Source organism: Nansenia antarctica, assembly GCF_963989245.1.
Source record: "Nansenia antarctica genome assembly, chromosome: 2".
In the NCBI taxonomy this organism is placed as follows: Eukaryota; Metazoa; Chordata; class Actinopteri; order Argentiniformes; family Microstomatidae; genus Nansenia; species Nansenia antarctica.
Window position 1 is genome coordinate 56,807,574 of NC_137675.1, and position 19,289 is coordinate 56,826,862.

A 19,289-nucleotide genomic window follows, 5' to 3' on the forward strand; every position below is an offset into this window, starting at 1 on the left:
CAGGGAGTACGCAGGGATGGGTTATGATTCAGTTTTAGTAATTCTATAGTAAGGATGTAAAACCATATAGCCTGTATACCAGCCAACTTAATGGCAATCAAATTGTCTGTGATTAATGTCCAGTATTCATTACGAGCCACCAGAATCGACCATTTAGGGCCAATCCCATTACACCCCTTCGGCTCAGTTTTGAACGTTCACGTGTAGGGGTGTCCCAATTCTTGTTTTCATTTAGAGTATGGCTCTGTTTGGAGATTTTTCATGACAAGACTAGATTCAGACCCATGGCCCTACCTCCCAGGATGCCTTGCGAATCATCAGAAATCAGATTTTGCTCTAGGCAATGTGGAAGACAACCACAAATGTTATTAGTTTCTCTGTAATTACTTGTTAATAAAGATTTGAAAAATTATAACCATATTATTATCTTAGTTTAATGTCCTTTCAATGTATTATAGACCTTTTCTTTATAACAAGCACAACCATTTTTCCATGTCGCATTTTCCCCCTTCGATGGCATGAAGCTATAGCTATGGCACTTCTTGAACCAAAACACGCAATCTAATCCGAACAGTTGTTATTATGCCATATTATTGATGGGTTATATCATGTAGCTGACTAATAACATGGACAGCGGCTGTTTCTCCAGCGTTCCTGTCATATCGGATTTTAGAACTCCATAAAAATAAATCTGCGCTCTGTGTCTAATGTTATCTATCTGACGTTACATGTTTTGTGCACGATAGTGGTGCATTTTAACATTTCATGTCGCATTTCCCCCCTTTGATGGCATATGACGCTATTGCACTTATTAAACTAAAACTGCGCTCCGTGTCTACTAACGTTATCTACCTAATGTTACATATTTTACGGCTGATTTGGGCATGATAGTCATGCATTTTGACATATTTCCATGTCGTATTTCCCCCCTTTGATGGCATATGACACCCGAATTTAACTAAAGCCACGAAGTTGTTGCACGGTTGTCCTATATCAGTGCAGACTGGCACGGTAGGAGCACAGTTGATAGCCTACAGAGCACTGTTATTCTGTCATGGTCTGATAATTAAGTATTGTTATTTGTTATTTGATGACTTGATTTGACGGGTTTGATCGATTGATAGTGTAAAAATTTAAATTGTGAATGAATCACTAACGTCAATGTTTTTCTATGACACTACTGATGACCCATCAGGGTCTTGAAGGGTTGTCCCATTTAATTGGGAAAGATTTCAACCACTACCTACGCCTTGTGGCTCTGTTCAGAGGCCTTGGCTCCAAAGTGAGCAGCACTCCAAAACGAGCCGTAGGGAAGGGAATCAGGAATGGGCCTTAAAAGCCGTCCTAAAACCCCCCTAGCAGCCATAACTCTCCCCTGACCCCCATCTAAGACCCTTTTTCAGTTAGGGAAAAACCCAGCAGAAAGTCAATTTTTTAATTATCAAACTTACACCTCTGGTTTTATCAACCCACCACCATCTGCCAATGTTATTTTACTAAATTAATCAAATCAATCAATAAGAATAACCGGTTACATTTCTAGTCAACGGTTAATCTAAATGGTAAATGGACTGACTTAAAGCGCCTTATTCCATAGCGCTTTACAATAGGGCTGCCACGATTAGTCGACTAGTCGCGACGACGTCGATTACCAAAATCGTCGCCGACATATTTGGTAATCGACGCCGTCGCATGTTTTTTTGTAGCTGAAATAAGCGATAAGCATTCGTTTTTCTTCCCTGAAGCTGCCACTGGCTAGCGTCTCCCAGTGTCTTTGATGTACATGCGCAGTGTCGGTCATCCGGGGCACACGTGACATCCTCGGAAAAACAAACAGAGAAATGTCTTCCCGTCCTCGTACGTCTAAAGTGTGGGGGCATTTCATTGTGTGAAGCGCATTGAGTTGCATCTTGTAAGAAATGCGCTATACAAATAAAATTTGATTTGATTTGATTTGAAATGTCTTCCCGTCCTCGTACGTCTAAAGTGTGGGGGCATTTCAACCACAACGTTGAAAAAAAGAATGTGAAATGTAAAATTTGCAAAGCTGAACTCGCTTATCATGGCAGCACGTCTATGATGCGCGAGCATCTCAAAAGGAAGCACGTTGTGGCAGATGACGAGGAAGACGATGGCTCGTCTCGGTAAGCTAGTTAGCTTGTTATTGGCTAACGATATCGTTACATTAAAAGCCTTCTTACATTATTTTACGTTATGTGCTGTAACGTTGTCATCAAAGCGATACTTATCAAATAGCTACAAATGTTGTCTTAACGTTACAGTGCTAAGAAGGCGCGTTCTACTATGGATAGTTATCTTGTCAAGATGCCAACGTGCACACCCCAGCAAGCCACCGTCCTGACCGGATCAATCCTGAACATGCTGGTTAAGGATATGAGACCCTTGTCCATGGTTGCTGACGAACCTTTTCTCTACAAACATTTCTTTTTGTGGATAATTGCTCTTTTTTAGTTGCCTTAGTGCCTACCTCATTTTATTTTGCAGCACTATTCAATACATTTAAAATGTATGTTTGATGCCAGAGATGAGTGAAGCAAAGCAAAACTTTTGTACTCTGTACAAGTATTTATTTTTGTTTTTGTATTCTTTTGGTTGCCTAGTGCCTAGCCTACCTCATTTTACTCAGCAGTTTGCACTCTCTACTACTCTTTACATTACATTACATGCATGTGATGCCAGAAATAAATCTGCAAAGTTCATTAAAATATCTATTTTTGAGTGAACAATCATTTTAATTGTCTTTATTTTTAGTTAGCACATGCCTACAACAACAACTAACAACTTCAAGCTAAATTTAGAAGCTGATTTAGAAGATGATAGCTAAATAAGAGCGATTGAGTAATTGTGCGATAAGCTGTAATTTATGATCCGATTAGTCGACTAACCGATAAAATAATCGGTGACTAGTCGACTATGAAAATAATCGTTTGTGGCAGCCCTACTTTACAATGGCCTCTCATTCACCCATTCATACACCAATGGTGGCAAGCTACCATGCAAGGTGCTGACCTGCTCATTGGGAGCAATTTGGGGTTCAGTGTCTTGCCCATGACACCTCGACATGTAGCCAGCCGGCGTTCGAACCAACGATCTGCCGACCTTGCGATCACTAGACGTAATCTAATAACTGTTAATCATGAACACCCCCAATTTCAAGTATTGCCATGTAGAGTTGGGTTCCAAACAAAGTTGGGTTCCAAAGTGACTACAAAAAGCAATACGAGTGAATGTGTGACTTGACAACAAGTACAAGGTCGGCATTTGTGCATGTGAGACTCACCATTTCATCAAGAACATCAGTTCACCACTGCTGTCTGATGCACCGATGATCCTCTCTGGGTCAAGGTTCCTGGCAAAGCCCCGTGGCGTTTCACTCTGAAACAGACAACACAATAAATAAATTACCATTTACCACAACGCAGATCAGCTCTCTGGGAACCTGCATACTTTACCTTTTTATGTGAACTGTAAGTAGGCTACACCTTGTGCAAACCAGGTCACATGAACCAGCAATGGCTCATAACGCAGGATCCCCATCTCCCGTTTGTGTAGCAGGACACCCCACTAACCCTAACCCTTATTAAGGGTCTTGATTTTCCCAAAATTGATTTATCAACTTTTAATACTTTTCAAGACACCGCGGATACCCTGATATCAACAACACTCCACAAAATTACTGTGAAAACTCATAAAGGTAAGTGAAGTAATCTTAACCACTCAATTAGCAGTGCAAGAGCATTCAAATACAGTCAGAACTGAATTAATGATATGCCTAAAAACTATTACAGTGACAGAATACAATAGTGACCTTATAAATTCAGCATTACATTTGTTGTCTTCTGGCAGAGATGCCATCATAGGATTATTTAGGCTGATCCATTCTCATCCTATTATATTTATATCGAGGATACACTACACAATTTATAAAATCTTCATACCGGAAAACCTCTGACATTTTGTGATCACCCTTGCCCAAATTATTGTGTCTTGCTGTTGCTCTCTCCAAGATCAGGGGTTCTCACATCACACATTTTAATTTATACATTTACATAAGATTTGACCATCAAGACCCTACAGTAGCCTAAATTCATACAGCCATGTTGGTACAGCCATGCGTAACGGCGAAATCCTGTGGGCAGAATTAATAAGGATTATTAATGAACTCACCGACACCGCCCCTGGTGGCCCAGTCTCTTGACCGCGTGCGCGACCCGTCATATTAGGCTTTGGATTAACACTGGAGTGGAACTGGAAGAAACATACAAATTAAACTTCTCATTCTACAATTTTAACATAGCAAAGTTTGACATGACTACCACGTGTACATTTGGAACACAATTAAAGACAGTCACGAGCACATGTCGTGACCACAGTCGTGACCACATACTGGTGCAAAGTGCTGCACGAGGCAAGAAACCAGACGTAGCTAACTAACAACCACTTTGTAGTTCATAAATTAGCTAATGGAGTCATCGTTGCTTCTGTAGTCTACAGTTAAAATGCATTGCTTTAGATGTATTAATTACTAACTGGCTAATATTATTGAAAATTGAAACATCGCGTAACAGGCGGCCTGTCTAACTAGCTCGCTGGCAACTGGACTAGTTGAAACCATCTCGTGTGGCTCAATTAAAAGCTTATATTCTTTAATTACTTTCACAGTGATTATCTGGCAGCATGTACGGTAATAAACATCATGTAGCTAGCTCTATTTGTTCATAGAACGCCTTAGATGTACTTACATAGACTTGACTTCTTTCGATTCTCAACTGGAACTGTCTGCTACGAATTGTATCAGGTTATTTATAGGGCTTCTCACCGCGCAAGTATCACTACGCACGTATCACCCTGAGTATCACTGCGCACGTATTCTGTGAACCATTCATTGGTTCACAGAATACTGAATTCTATAAATATTTTATTTATTGAATACACAGGCATTATTTTCGACTCAAAGGAAGTAAAACAAATGTCTTACTATACTGTACACATACTCATTGTATAGTAGGCAGTTGGGTAGGAGAGAGAACTATATCTTGGTAGTAATGGCGCAGTAATCACTACGACCATGGACATTTCGGGGAGACCTACCTCTCATTTACATAATCTAGTCACATGCGATTTGCTCCAATCTAAAATATGTCCACTAGTTGGTATAGTCCGGTTAATATGTGGAAAAAATAGTTAACTTTTTCATAAAAGCACAAAACTTGGTACACTTTTTGGTACAAGTTTAATAAAAACAAAGGTGCCACCACACACTACCCTGACACCTATTCTTCACTGTCTCCACAGTCATATATTATTATTATTATTATTTATTTTTTTACAGCTGCACAGTCCAGCATACTTCTCCACCTTTAAATGTCAGTATTCTCTCCATAATGCTCTTATCAGGAATTCTAAATATCCTTGTCTTAATGTTGATTGTGATGGTTTTCTTTGTCACTGTAGCCATGAGAACAATACAACTTCTATTTTCTAATAGGCTAGGTGCACGATCTCACTACTTCCTGAAAGGCAACTGGTATGAACATATCCTGTCTCACTCTATTGGTTTAATTGATTAATCAGCTGTGCACTGTGTGTTCCAACGGTTTACCGCACAGCTGATTAATCAATTAAACCAATAGAGTGAGACAGGATATGTTCATACCAGTTGCCTTTCAGGAAGTAGTGAGATCGTGCACCTAGCCTATTGTCTAGCATAATCTTCTGAATTGACATTGAATGCTGTACTTGAGATGTTTTGGGGGGGGAACAAGTTAGGGAATGTCTTTTGAAGGTATTTTATTTATTTTTCCATACATGTTATACTCTTCATTTTAAGAACAATAGAGTTCTCTGTAAAAACACTGCATCATACAATTGTTGAGCTTGAGCTGCATAAGTGAGAAATTCCATAAATATGCTCTGCAAGGCTTTGAGTGCTCCTCAAAAAAAAGCAAGCAGTGACACAAGATACAGAGAAGAGGAATGGAATTCAGCTTGAAAGAATATCAGAGACGGTGTATGAGCAGAGGGAAGATCTAGGATTAGTTCATCCTCCACACAACCTATGAGGACTAACCGTAAACCAGACAACTTCACCCTAAGCCGTACGGCAGATAAGACAACAGTTACTGAGGATGAGGTGATGCAAAGGAAGGTTCTCTAAGGCGGTCTTTAAAATGTTTTTAAAATGTTTGAATGTAACCGTTATTTATCCAGGCAGGTCAGTTAATAACAAATGTACTGTCCTGACAAGTGGAGAATGCCGGATAGGAGTTTACCAACAGGTGGCATGAAAACCTCAAAATGTTTATAAAACCATTATTGTTATATAGTATTTAGGGCACACTCAGCAGAGTACAATGTGACAAAACACGTTGAAACTTGGCAAGCTCAGGCAGCTAGTATCTCTTCCATTTCAAAATGATTTCTCCCATTTCCTCCTACTCAACACAAACAGGAAACATTAGGAACAGGAAGCAGGAAGTCCAGTCCTTGTCTCTATGATGGGACAGTTTGCTCCTTGGTATAGGTAAGGCTGCGTCTCCCCCAGTGGGTCTCTGGAACAAGGAATCCTTCTCTGGTCACCGGTTCCACCACAAACTCTATTAATCCTGGTGGCTCCGGAATGGCAAGCTCCGACACCCGAAACAAAAGGGAATAAGCTCGACCCACTAGAACCAGTTTTCCGGGGGGTATCCGAGGGTCCGGGCCCCTCATCCGCCGCCAGTACACCCGGAAGTGGCGCACCAACTGGGCTGGGTAGAGCCAGCGCAGGGTGGCATTGAGGTGGAGTTGGGGGATGAAGTCTGGGGAAGTGCCCACACCATTCAACCACACCACGTCATATACACACACACTCTGGACAGCGAGAGGGGGCACGGACAGACTTTCAGCATCTAGGATCTGGGGGAATGGAGGGGGGGAGAGGGGAAAAGAAAGATATGAATACTTTAACAAACCCAGACAGGCCAGAACAAAACAGTGCCAAAGAAAGCCCTCTGGTGGACAAATCATATGGGCTGGTTTCCAGAGCCTAGATTAAATCGACACTTGGACTGAAAATCAATCTCAATCTGGTTCAGGAAACCAGCACTGAAGACTCGGAATTGGTTGATAATGGCACTAGAGGCTCATCTCTCTCACCATGATCTCCCCGACCCTGCAGGCGAAGGGGGTATCCTGAGCACCTTCCTCCCTGTGCACGCTCACACACACGTCCCTCAGGGCACAGCCTGTCAGCTCCAGCAAGGAACACCTGCACACATGTGTGCACACAGACACAGACACAGAGACACAGACACAGACACAGACACAGACACACGCACACACACACACACACACACACACACACACACACACACACATAGAGACACACACAGACACACACAGAGAGAGAAAAGATAAGCATTAATAAGATAAGCATAAACATTAAGCAATGTGTCCAAATACTCTTCCTTTAGTATCTTCCTTTACTCAGCCTCTTTCCATTGAACACTGCTGTAGAACGTGTTGGGTAAAGACTAAAGAGAGAAGCAGAAATCTATTCAGCCTATCACCTTGTTTTTTTGTTTTTCTTACCTCACAGTCCACCCTTCTGGATTCCACTGTCCACAGCTCTGAATAAACTGTTTCACCAAATTGTGGTCTTCACCCAAGGGTACAGCATGAAAACTACCGCCTGAACGAACACAAACACGAACACACACACACACACAAATTATTTATTGTGTGAGGCCAACAATGATGACTTCACGGTGTGGGTCTGGGGTGAGCTGCGTATAATAATGAGGTCAGTGATTAAGGGCGAGGGATGATGAGGTCAGTCAGTAACTTACTGGATAGGTCCTGGACGCCACTGTGTGTGCAGAGCGTAGCGTCGGTGGTCTTCAGCTCCAGAGCGACAGTGACCCCAGGAGATGGCTTATAGATGAAGGACACAAACGTCCTCAAGGCCAGGGGCACTTGCACAGAGAAGATACTGAGAGAGAGAGAGAGAGAGAGAGAGAGATATGAGAGTTATGTTGAAGAAAAGTAACCCCCTCTCTACCTACCTGTACGTGTCGTGTACACACACACACACACTTACACATACGTACACAGGTACACAGGTACACAGGTACACACAAACACACACCTACCTGGCGCAGACCTTGGAGAGGGTGGAGGGGATGAGGCCCTCTATGAGCAGAGAGCAGCCCCCGTTCCAGGCACCCTCAGGGCAGCCTCGGGTCTTCAGCCAGCCCTTGTCCTCCAGAGACTCTGTGTAGTAGAGAGGCTGCAGCTCTTGGGCATTCAGATGAACCAGCTTCTCTGCACCTCCATCTACACATAAGGGGAAACGCACCCGGAAACACACACACACACACACACACACACACACACACACACACACACACACACACACACACACACCAGTGTTTACCTTATTGGTTTCAAGCTTCCCTCCCACCACCTCAGTAGCTAGAGCAGTGCAATGAATAGGGCCAGGAGTTTTTCCTGGCTGCTTGAATTGATCAGGAGTAACTCTGGCCCTTGAGGAAAACTGAAAGCGACCATGTCAGTTTAATAAAAAAGCACAGGGAGTATTTTGATTATCCACCAGTATCAGATAGGTAAAGCCAGACATATCACACACAGTCATTTCTCAAAGCTACATTCAACAGTGTGTTCTAGCTCTTCCACGTGTACACTGCTGCTGTCTGGTACCTGTCCTCTCCAGAAGACGCTCTTCCCAAAGCCCTGGCAGAAGGACGAGATGAAGGGGAGGGGCAAGGACGGACGGTGAAGATACAGGAAGTCAGAGAGGAGAGACCAGAACCTGAAAACAGGATATGACATACGAGGATGTCAACCATAGTAGTAGTAGTAGTAATAATAATAATAATAATAATAATAATAATAATAATAATAATAATAATACATTTATTTTGTATAGCTTTTAACTGTACTCCAAGACACTAAATTCCATGGAGAGAACAAGAATAGATAGATCAATAAAAAGCTAAAGAAAAGCACAGTCAGTAAAAACAACAATAAAAATAGTTTAAAAAGATGGGTTTTGAGGGATCGTTTGAAGTAGTAGATAAGAACATAGAGGCCCTTGGATCTTTATGGTGTTGTCACTGGGAAAGACATGGGGCTGTATTATAGGCGTTGTCCAAGGGTGCAAATCAAATCAGAGAACCCCCAGTATAACATATATCAACATGATCCATTCCAGTATTATAAAGGCATTCTCAAAACGTCAAATGTGTCATTTGTGCCCTTGCCCAAGTAGAAAGTGTCAATTGAGCAGATAAGTTGGATTGCATTCCGTTGGGCCCAAGGAAGACTCGAATAGGCGTATAATACAAGCTTGTGGTGTAGAGAGGGATAATATCATCTCTATAAATGACGTAACCATCAACACATTGCACTTTCCTGAACGCAGCCCTGACGATAATGTGCAAAAATGCATTGGTTCAAATGTGAGTTGGTGCTCACTTGTCTTGGTTCTTGCGGAACTCAGTCTTGTCTTGGATTGACTCATACACCCAGCCTGGAGCAAAGATGGCCGTGGAGAAGTCATGTTTACGAATGAGTTCCAGAGCCTAAGGAAGATGAGAGTCGTTTTAGAGAGCTTGGCGTTTTCTCACTCACACTCACACTCACACTCACACTCACACTCACACTCACACTCACACTCACACTCACACTCACACTCACACACACACACACACACCAGTGTTTACCTTATTGGTCTCAAGCTTCCCTCCCACCACCTCTCCTCTGGCGAACACGTCCACACCAACATAGATGTCGGCCATTCTGCCCTGGGCTGCTGAATAGGCCTTCATCCCCTCCAAACTTGTCTCTGTCCAGTTGTAGTTGGTGAAGATACCGTCACATGCATCGAAAAACACTCTGGGAGACACAGAGAGACAGAGAGAGACAGAGAGAGACAGAGAGAGAGAGAGAGAGAGAGAGAGAGAGAACGAGAGAGAGAGAGAGAGATATGAACAAGTGGAGAGGAGACAAGTGTTTGTTCGATATCTATCTGTTGTTTTCTTCAATAATGCACGACTGTCATAAAATGGTTCATTGGTCATTATTTATGATGCTTTTTGTTATCATGTTGCGTTGCTTGAAGCAATATGGCATACCACAAAGTGACAGTACACAGAGTTGGCAACACATGACGTTAATAAAAATGTCTAACTATTTACAGTTGTATTAGTGCATTAAGACATTATTGGTCAAAGTATTGAAGAGTTTAACTACAAACAAATAGTCAAGCTTTCATCCAGGTTTTCACAGGACTGTCCTGAACTCGTCAAAGATGAAACTGGGCACGTGGGCTTCAGCAACCTTTGAAGATATAAAAACAACAATGTGATAACAACGGCATACATTACATAGTCATAAAAACTCAGCAATGACACTACCAACAAACAACCATATTTTCTAAGGTTTAGTGTAAATTGTAATTTCCACATCTTATTGACAGGAGAGATGGTACCTGAGTAAGGGGACATGTGAAGTTCACTTCGCTCTGTGTCACAGCAATGTCCTCATCAAGCACCTCCTCCATGTTCTCAGCTACATCAGGAGGCAAACACAAGGCGTGCATAATGTGTCAGCCTGATATTTGATATTTTATTAAGGATCCCCATTAGCTAGTGCCGTAGCAACTAGCTAGTCTTCCTGGGGTCCACACATAAAACACATACAGTAAGTAACAATCATCAACAACAATCAGTCTGTACTACAAAAATTATACATAATTCAGCATTGTGCATGAATATAACTACCAAACTAAGTGATAGATGAAAAAAAGCCTGTCAATGGACATTGCTTACACTGTAACATCTTTACATGTATACTGGTTTGCTTTGTTCGTGATATGGTAGTCTACTCAGAACTAGTGTCTCACCTTGTTTGAGTGAATCTCTGATGCTTTCCTTGAAGGCTATCACCTTTGTGTGGTTTTGTAGGTCTGTGTCAGATAGGCTGTCCATCATCTCTGTGAACTGGTCCTTCACCCTGGCTTTCAGTCCAAACATGGCCTCAGGCTGCTGCCTGACCTAGAAGTCATTTATCTATCAAGAGGGCATCATAGCCACGGGTGCAATCCAGATGCACACATTCTGCACGGAGGACATAACTATTCCTGAGGAACAGTTACAAATTGCAGGGACCACATAATAGACATAACGATCTGAGATAATCACAGCTTGTGTAAAATGTGTGCATTTGTCTACACGTAGGACCAGGTAGCATTTAATAGCTAATGAACATTGACATAATGTGAGGGAAGAGCCTATACTCACTTCTGCAGTAATCTGCTCGACCACCCCAACAAAGCAGTTGATCTCTCTGTCCAGTTTGGCACATTCCAGCATCATCACCTCCAGTTTCTTGAGACCAGCATTGTCTTCGGCTCCTATACACAACTACATTATTTAAAATCTGTAATCAACAGTTATGACTCTTGGCTCTTAATCTCTAAGACTAAGCTTTTTGACTGACGAAGTTGGCAGCGTATCTCAACTTCCTGATTACTGCTGATAAGATGAGATAGATGGAGGGGTCTTGCCATTGAGGTAGTGGTGGAAATGGTAAGTAAGTAAGTAAGTAAGTAAGTAAAACTTTATTTATATAGCGCCTTTCGTACATGAAATGCAACTCAAAGCACTTTACAATAGAAAACATACAATGGTAATGTATATTCATAGTATAGTATAGTGGATAGTGTACATAGCCTTTATTTATGTAAACCAGCTCCTTCCCTTCTTGTGATGTTTTTAAAAGTGTTTTTTTTCTTTTCTTTCCTAACACCAGGGGAGCCACCCCTCCTAAATTTCGTTGTTTGGTACCTGTACTGTAGCAATGACAATAAAGACCATTCATTCATTCATTCATTCAAGTGAACTAGTTATCAGACCATCCCATATTGTAGTTAGCTGGCTAACTGTGTTAGCTTCTAAACTTACCCTGGGTTTCTATCAGGTCCATAGCCACGTTTGTCACAATGTCCATACCCGTTCCGATGTCAGTCTGACATGTCTTCAGACTGGACAACGTGGAGTTGACTGCGCTTAGAGACATTTTGGAATCAAACTTACCTGAAACAAGAGAGGTGCAAGTGATGGATCGTGCAACTTCATAGCAGTTAACTCAAGCTGTACAAAAATACCGGGAAAGGCTTCTGTTGCATTAACTTCCGGCTAATGACACGTACTTGTCAGACGGCTCTTCAAAAGAAGTCCTCAAAAATAAACTGCATTATCGTCAGTGTTGCACATGCATGTTGATGAGGTGGGAAGAAAGCAGGGCAGCATTTATAAATATAACTAATACATAGTTATTTGCTTACCTTAGAATAGAAGTAATAAATAGTTAATTTAATGAGGCTTCGATCTTCTTTGACTAGTTGAGAAAATTAAACATTCTGAATTGAGTGCACTACTTTAAATTGTGAGTAATTTTTGTGAGTCAGGTCAACTAAATGTTGCCCCAAAAATGGAGACAACTGGAAATATCAAGTTTTAACCCATTCAACCTGTCTGTCAAATTAAAGTAGTGGGCTCAACTCAATTCAGAATGTTAATATCACTTGGGCGAGCCCATAATGAAGCTCACATCTTGTGGCCGCACGAAGTATTACACCGTGTTGCATTAGGAATACACAAAAGAGGAGTACTAACATAATATAATCGACACATAATATATAACGTATATATAACATAACATAACATATATAACATAACATAACATATATAACATAATATAACATCATCGACGTCGTCCAATTCATCCATGCTGTTATGTTAGCTGACCTAGCAAGCTAGCTAGCTGTTAGCTCAGCTCCCTTGAATGCTGTCTCTGTCTGGCTGCAAAAATGTACACAATAAATATGAATTGAAACATGGATCAAATCGAATGCGATGTCAACTACCAAATGATATATTAGTATATATATATATATATATTATTGTTACTTACTTGCAAAGAAACACGGCTTCAAACCAAGTCTCTGGGAATCCCTACTGCCTGTGATGACATGAGCTGAAGAAAGGCGCGGGAAAGTAAATCACGTGGGTCTGGGTAGCTACCATTTCTAAAAGGGGGGTTTGTAATAATTCTGTCATGACTGACATGCTGTGACATTTTGCTATGTATGTAATAGAGATAACTATGATTTTTATGATCAAATAATTTTGCATTATGGGGTTTTGATGAACGACAGCATGAGCATGCGTGCAATTTCTCTCCATAGGATGTCGTCTACTATAGACACCATGCCAGGGTTTGGATACAGTAATGTTTGCAGCAGCTTGGTTAAATCATGGAGGTCATAGTTGAGGAGCTAGTTTCTAAATTCTAACAATATTTGTTGACATAGGATGCACATGTTCTTTGACCAAAACAGTTCATGCCGAGTCCATACTGTTAGCTCTTGCCTCTGCCTGATTGTTGCGCTCGACTAGCTGGCTGTGAGCGGCGTTCAGACATGTGTTTTCTGGGATGACGTCACCCACTGTCGAATCAATGACCGTCCCAGGCTCTCTGTTTGTAAACAGTGCATAAGACTGACAGTGTATAGATAAATAGATGGATGGATATGGATGGATACTTTATTGATCCCCAAGTGGAAATTAAGGCGTTTACAGCAGCTCACACCACAAACAACAACAACAAAATTAAGTGACAATTGAATAATAGAATACAAATAGTCATAGACATAAATAGACATCTGACATCAAATAAGCAGGGGTAAGACATAGGCTAAGGTTGGGGGGGTGGTGACAGGTCGAACATATCTTGGCAAAAGATGACAAACCACACCAGAAAATGTACCTCTGTGACAAGTAGCCTACTATATTGTATGAGGGACTTTAAATGGGGCCACCTCGGCGCAGCAGTACCCCATATCAACACAATTTCTGATCCCGGTGACAAACAGCATTGATACAAATCAAAAGCCTGTCTGTTAATTAGGAAAACAATTAGGCTAACACACACACACACACACGCGCACGCGCACACACACACACACGCGCACGCGCGCACACACACACACACACACACACACACACACACACACACACACACACACACACACACACACACACACACACACACATAGCCCATAGTTCAAACAATGTTTCAATGTTTTTCTTTAACTCAGACAACATATTTTATTTTTTTACCAGATAACACATTTTATATTTGGTGAAAAGACGGGTTGCAGACAAGAGACCAATAGCAGTTTGTATTTTTTTAAATTAGCTACAAGGCAGCTCCAAATGAATATTACAGTTTTACTGGAGGTTCTCTATGCTTTTTCCTTGTGATGTTTTGATCTTCGATTGTATGGATGTATGTAGGTAATATGGTTATGTATGGTCTTGTTTGTCTATGAGCTGCACTGAAGCAAATTCCCAACAACCATGTGTGGTTGAAATAACAATAAAGTCTTGAACTTGAACTTCTTGTCCATATCCTCCCGTCCTTCATGTTAGTTAACCCAAAATAAAGGATCAGAATAAGCAGTATGGCAGTGGACCAACCAGGAGTTATTTGAAATCATTAGCCTACTGTCAAAGGAGTTTCTGGTAGATAGTAAAAGAGAGCCCAATCCTGTTTCTCCCCCTGTTCTCTGATATATGCACTCATTCAATCCACATTTCAGTGTAATATGGTAACTCAGTCTAGCCCAATCTCACATCAATCCAATGCTTTCAAATACTAGAGGGAACTTGTTCACACTTTGGGGATAAGGAGGAGAAATATAATTGGGCTGAGGAGGAAAGGATGTAGGAACATATAAATAATGCATCAACTTCAACAACCACTAGAGGGAGACATGCACCTTTTGTGTTGGATAGATCAACTTTGAAATGGAAAGATAGCAATTAAGTTCTATCAGAAAGTATTGCTTGCATAATGTTTTCTTTTTTATTATTTCAATTTGTAATCCCTACCACTCCCTCTCATTATTTGAGGATATGAAAACCTACTTACAACTATTTATTTTACTTGGTAAGGTAAATGTAATATACATTTTTATTATTTCTTATTATTGCTTGTAATTAAGTTACATTAAAAATGTAAATTAAGTATAGTAAATTAATTATTAATTAATGCATGAAGTACTTACTTTGTTGTAACCATATGAGGCACCGGTGCACACAGCAGTGGACATTAGTTTAGTTTTACTAACATAATTTTTTAAATTCCGGCCCGTGTGAGATTGCATTTGGTCCAATGCGGTCTGCCACCAAAACAAGTTTGACAGCCCTGAACGAATGGATTTACTACAAAAAAAAAAAAAGGAAGGAGAGGAGAGGGACGGCCTTTCAGTTCTAACATGATGTGATAAAACAGTGACACTGTATCACTGCAGTAACACCGCTATCAGGAAGTTTATTTGCACCAGGTGATAGACGGATAAACTTCACACACACTTGGTCTAGTGTAGTAATAAACAGTTTAGCCAAAGTATGTAAGAGACACATATATGTCTACATGTCTATGTAGCGAGCCAGGGTTGTTAAATGCAGGGGTTTAGAAATCTATATGTGAAACTCTTGGATCGTAATTGCATTCAAAAGCTCTTTACCCATTTAGGAAATCCAGTCAAAAATCTGATGTTGCAGCCAAAAAGAAAACCTCATCATCCCAATGGGAAATTAAAGCTCTTTGCATTTCAAATGTCACTGATTGTGTTCAAGGGTGAAGGCAGACAAGTAATGTAAAGTAATGTAAATGTATACAATACTATACTTATACTGCTCTGTTGATGACTATCATGAGTGTTATTTAATTAAATGAAAATAGGGAATTATAGAGCAATTGTTCTAGAGATATTGTTTAGGTTTCGTCATGCATCTGATTAGCATACAGTTTATTAACAGCTGTTGCATCACACATGCCTCACTTGGGTTCATTTATAAAAGAGTGTGATAAGACGATGGAACAAGTCAAAATTGCTAAAAAGAACAATCTCTCCTCCAACATGCTTAGGGCAAGGACTCATGTTGTGCTACATGAATGTGGAGTGATAATGTTAAATGTTCTACTCTGATGTTTACGACTAACGCAGCCATGACGACCTGAAATTCGGCATTAACAGGAAATCTGGTGTCCCCTGAGGGCCTGAGCCGCACGGTTTCCATCCCACCATTTCTGGAGAGAGCACTAATGCCTAATGCCTCTCACTTCCTCTAGCCGGGGCAGAAGGCAAATGTACACATTAATAACACTGTCCATGAGGGCGTCTGAGAGAGCTAATGGTGCCCAGAGTGCTGATTAAGGCATGCCAAAGAACTGGGGGCAGGAGGCAGGGGATAGAGTCTGTTCTGCTTTGGCTGAAAACCTAAAGAGTGACTAAAGTAAAGGGAACCCACGCACGCATGCACGCACACACACATGCACGCACGCACGCACGCACGCACGCACGCACGCACGCACGCACGCACACACACACACACACACACACACACACACACACACACACACACACACACACACAGTAAATGCTAAAGGTAATTTTGGCTTAACAATGCACTTGTTCCTCTGGTTTTGAGCTACCTATTGCTTCTGTCGCTGTCTTTACAGAATGAACAATAGAGGTGGGTTATTTGCTCTAGTTGTTTGTCTCTTGGTTGGGTGTATCTTACTGTAAAATCCTCAAGCAAAACCAACCCTGCCAGTTTGACTGGTTTTTAGTGTCAAACAGAGTCAAGGAACAGTACATTCATCAATACATTGAGACATACTGTATCTGAACATTTGAAGCGTCTCTCTTTCTAAGAGTTTATTTATTGACATTACCACAGTAGATGACACATAACCGTAACATAGCATATAGGCTGAACAGCATATTATATATGTGCTTATGCAGTATTAAAAATAGTGCCAGGACCGATGACATCCTGGCCATCCGGCCACTCAGTGTTATCCACACGACAAAGGGTAGAATAAAGTGCATAAATTGTTCATTTCTGAGTTTTCTCCAGGGTCCGACAAGTTCCTAAACACAAGAAAATATGTATTTTTAGAAAACCTACAGGCATGTCATGACTTCAGCTAATCATCATTGTAACGTGGCCACATTCTAAACTGAAACACAAACCTTATGAAAAGTGTATGGGCCTAAGTTTCACAATCCACTGAGAAACTTGGTCAAACACTCTGAATCCTGTCAAGTCCCTGATGCTGTGAGGCTCGAGCGGTTAATCCTCTTCCAGGTTGACCAGGGACGTCACAGTCCACTCTCACCCATGCTTGTTTGTCTCACTTGGGCAGGATCAGCTCCTCGTAAGGGACGGTGAGGCCCCCCATGTACCAAAATATCCAGAAGATCAGGCTGAGGAATAGAAGCAAGGGCCCGGACAGCACAAAGAAGTCCCAGAAATTGAACGGTGCGAAGATCCCCAGCAAAAAGAGGATGATACCAACAACGTCAAAAATAATAGCCAAGACCAAGAAGAAGATGCAGCGGCCGCTTTTCTGGACGCAATCCATGGCAAGGACACAGACAATGACTGGGTTGCTGTTGGTTGACGATTCGAAGGGAATGGTAGGAGCGCTTTCCGGCACAAACCTTTTTAAAACGTGGATGCATTCTTCAGATTTCGAGCAGCACGCCCTGCATTTCTATCATTGCAGGACAAAGACAGTGGCAAGACTGGTATCAAACCAAAACAACGGGTTGTACTGCTCTATCCCATTAACAACTCAAGCCCCTTGGTCAAACCTCATTCCTTAGCAAACCTGACTCTCCCTTTCAACATCAATGTTTTTGGATGTTGGATGTTTTTTATGTATTTCCGTGTTGAAATGGGACATTGTGTTGTTTAATTTCATATGTACAGTAGGGAGATCATCCTCAGGATCATCGGATGTAAATGTGCGAATCACATATTAACATTTTGCCATTGTGTGAGACAGGAGTATCTTGAATTTGATCATAAAGTATGCTGATAATGTGACCAGTGTAATGTAGGGCTATATCTATGTAGCATCTATTATGAACAGGTTATGCAAGAAAACTTCTTTCTTCACTGAACTATGAATAGAAGATACCGTATATGTCAATGATTGTATCAGCAGTTTACATTTACAATAGCTTGGAAGTAGGCTCACTACCTGCATGCCACACACGCAGGTGTTTTACTCTTTCATGCTTCAAAGATAATCACAACAATGACACCCTTGTGATTATGACTAAAGAGGAACTAGTGCAATGGAAACTTCCTCCTAGTACCTTGTATGACAAGTCAGGCTGTCATGGGAGCTAACCTTTACCAGTTGTTTTCACAGATTATTTGTTTATTTACATTATCTGTTTTCTATTGTTGGTAAATATGTAAATACTTAAATACATTTGATTTAATTTTAAAAATATTATATTAATATTGAAGTTAACTGCAGATTATTAATGATTAATCTCTGAGTATTGGAGAAGGGGTAGGATTAAATAAGCTTATGCTTCTTCCTACTCCTTTTCGGACATGTTAAGTAAATAGTTTTTTTTGTTTTTTCTTGTTTTTGTTTTGTTTTGTTTTTTTCTTGTTTTTTGTTGTTATAACTATTTCTTTTTTCACATGTTCGAAATAAAGCTTTCATTCATTCATTCATTCATTCATTCATTCATTACCTCTGTGAAAAAGTCTCTAGCCAAAGACAGCCTGTAGCAGAGTCAACAGGCTTGAATTAGCATTCATTTTACCGGCAACGCCCTGAGGGTAATTACAGATACACATCATCAGTCATGTTGGACTAGATTAGTGGGCAGGTCAAACTACGGAAATCTAAACAAAATGAAATAATACAATACAATATCAAAGAGAAACATTTCCGAACATGTTTGTATATCTGCTGTGTAGGAGACTTCATGGTGCATATACAGTATATTCTGTTATACATTAAAAAATAAAAGTGTCACCCTGTTCTGCTTAGTCTATGGTTTAAGGAGCAAATGTCAACATCAACATGCAGGCGAAACCAAATGTGATGCCTCAGGACACAGGGTTAGGGTTTAGGCCTGAGCTTGCTAGGGCAATGTTTTCTGTGCAGTCAAACCTGTCTGACCATTGTTTGTCTGTTGTGCCAGCAATGTAAATGTAGTTGAGATAAGTTGATTTCATTTCTTTGTCTGGCTGTTGTCATTAACCTGCAGTTCAGATTGGGACAAAAACACTAGGATTTCTACAAAAATGGCTACCTGACCTCTTTCTCCTTTGCATTCGGTACACTTTGGATTATACAATGTAAAACAGTAACCG

General features: G+C 40.9%; 1 pseudogene across 1 annotated transcript; it reads right to left on the reverse strand.

The window, feature by feature from the left end:
- Window positions 1–5,810: 5,810 nt before the first annotated feature.
- Window positions 5,811–12,103, reverse strand: LOC308150296 (cytosolic endo-beta-N-acetylglucosaminidase-like; annotated as a pseudogene). The gene is made up of 13 exons: window positions 11,988–12,103; window positions 11,325–11,437; window positions 10,928–11,078; window positions 10,514–10,593; window positions 10,310–10,362; window positions 9,747–9,918; window positions 9,499–9,605; window positions 8,722–8,833; window positions 8,154–8,337; window positions 7,851–7,993; window positions 7,594–7,693; window positions 7,159–7,270; window positions 5,811–6,918 (listed from the first exon to the last, which is right to left on the reverse strand). The product of its transcript is annotated as a cytosolic endo-beta-N-acetylglucosaminidase-like (transcript).
- Window positions 12,104–19,289: the final 7,186 nt, after the last annotated feature.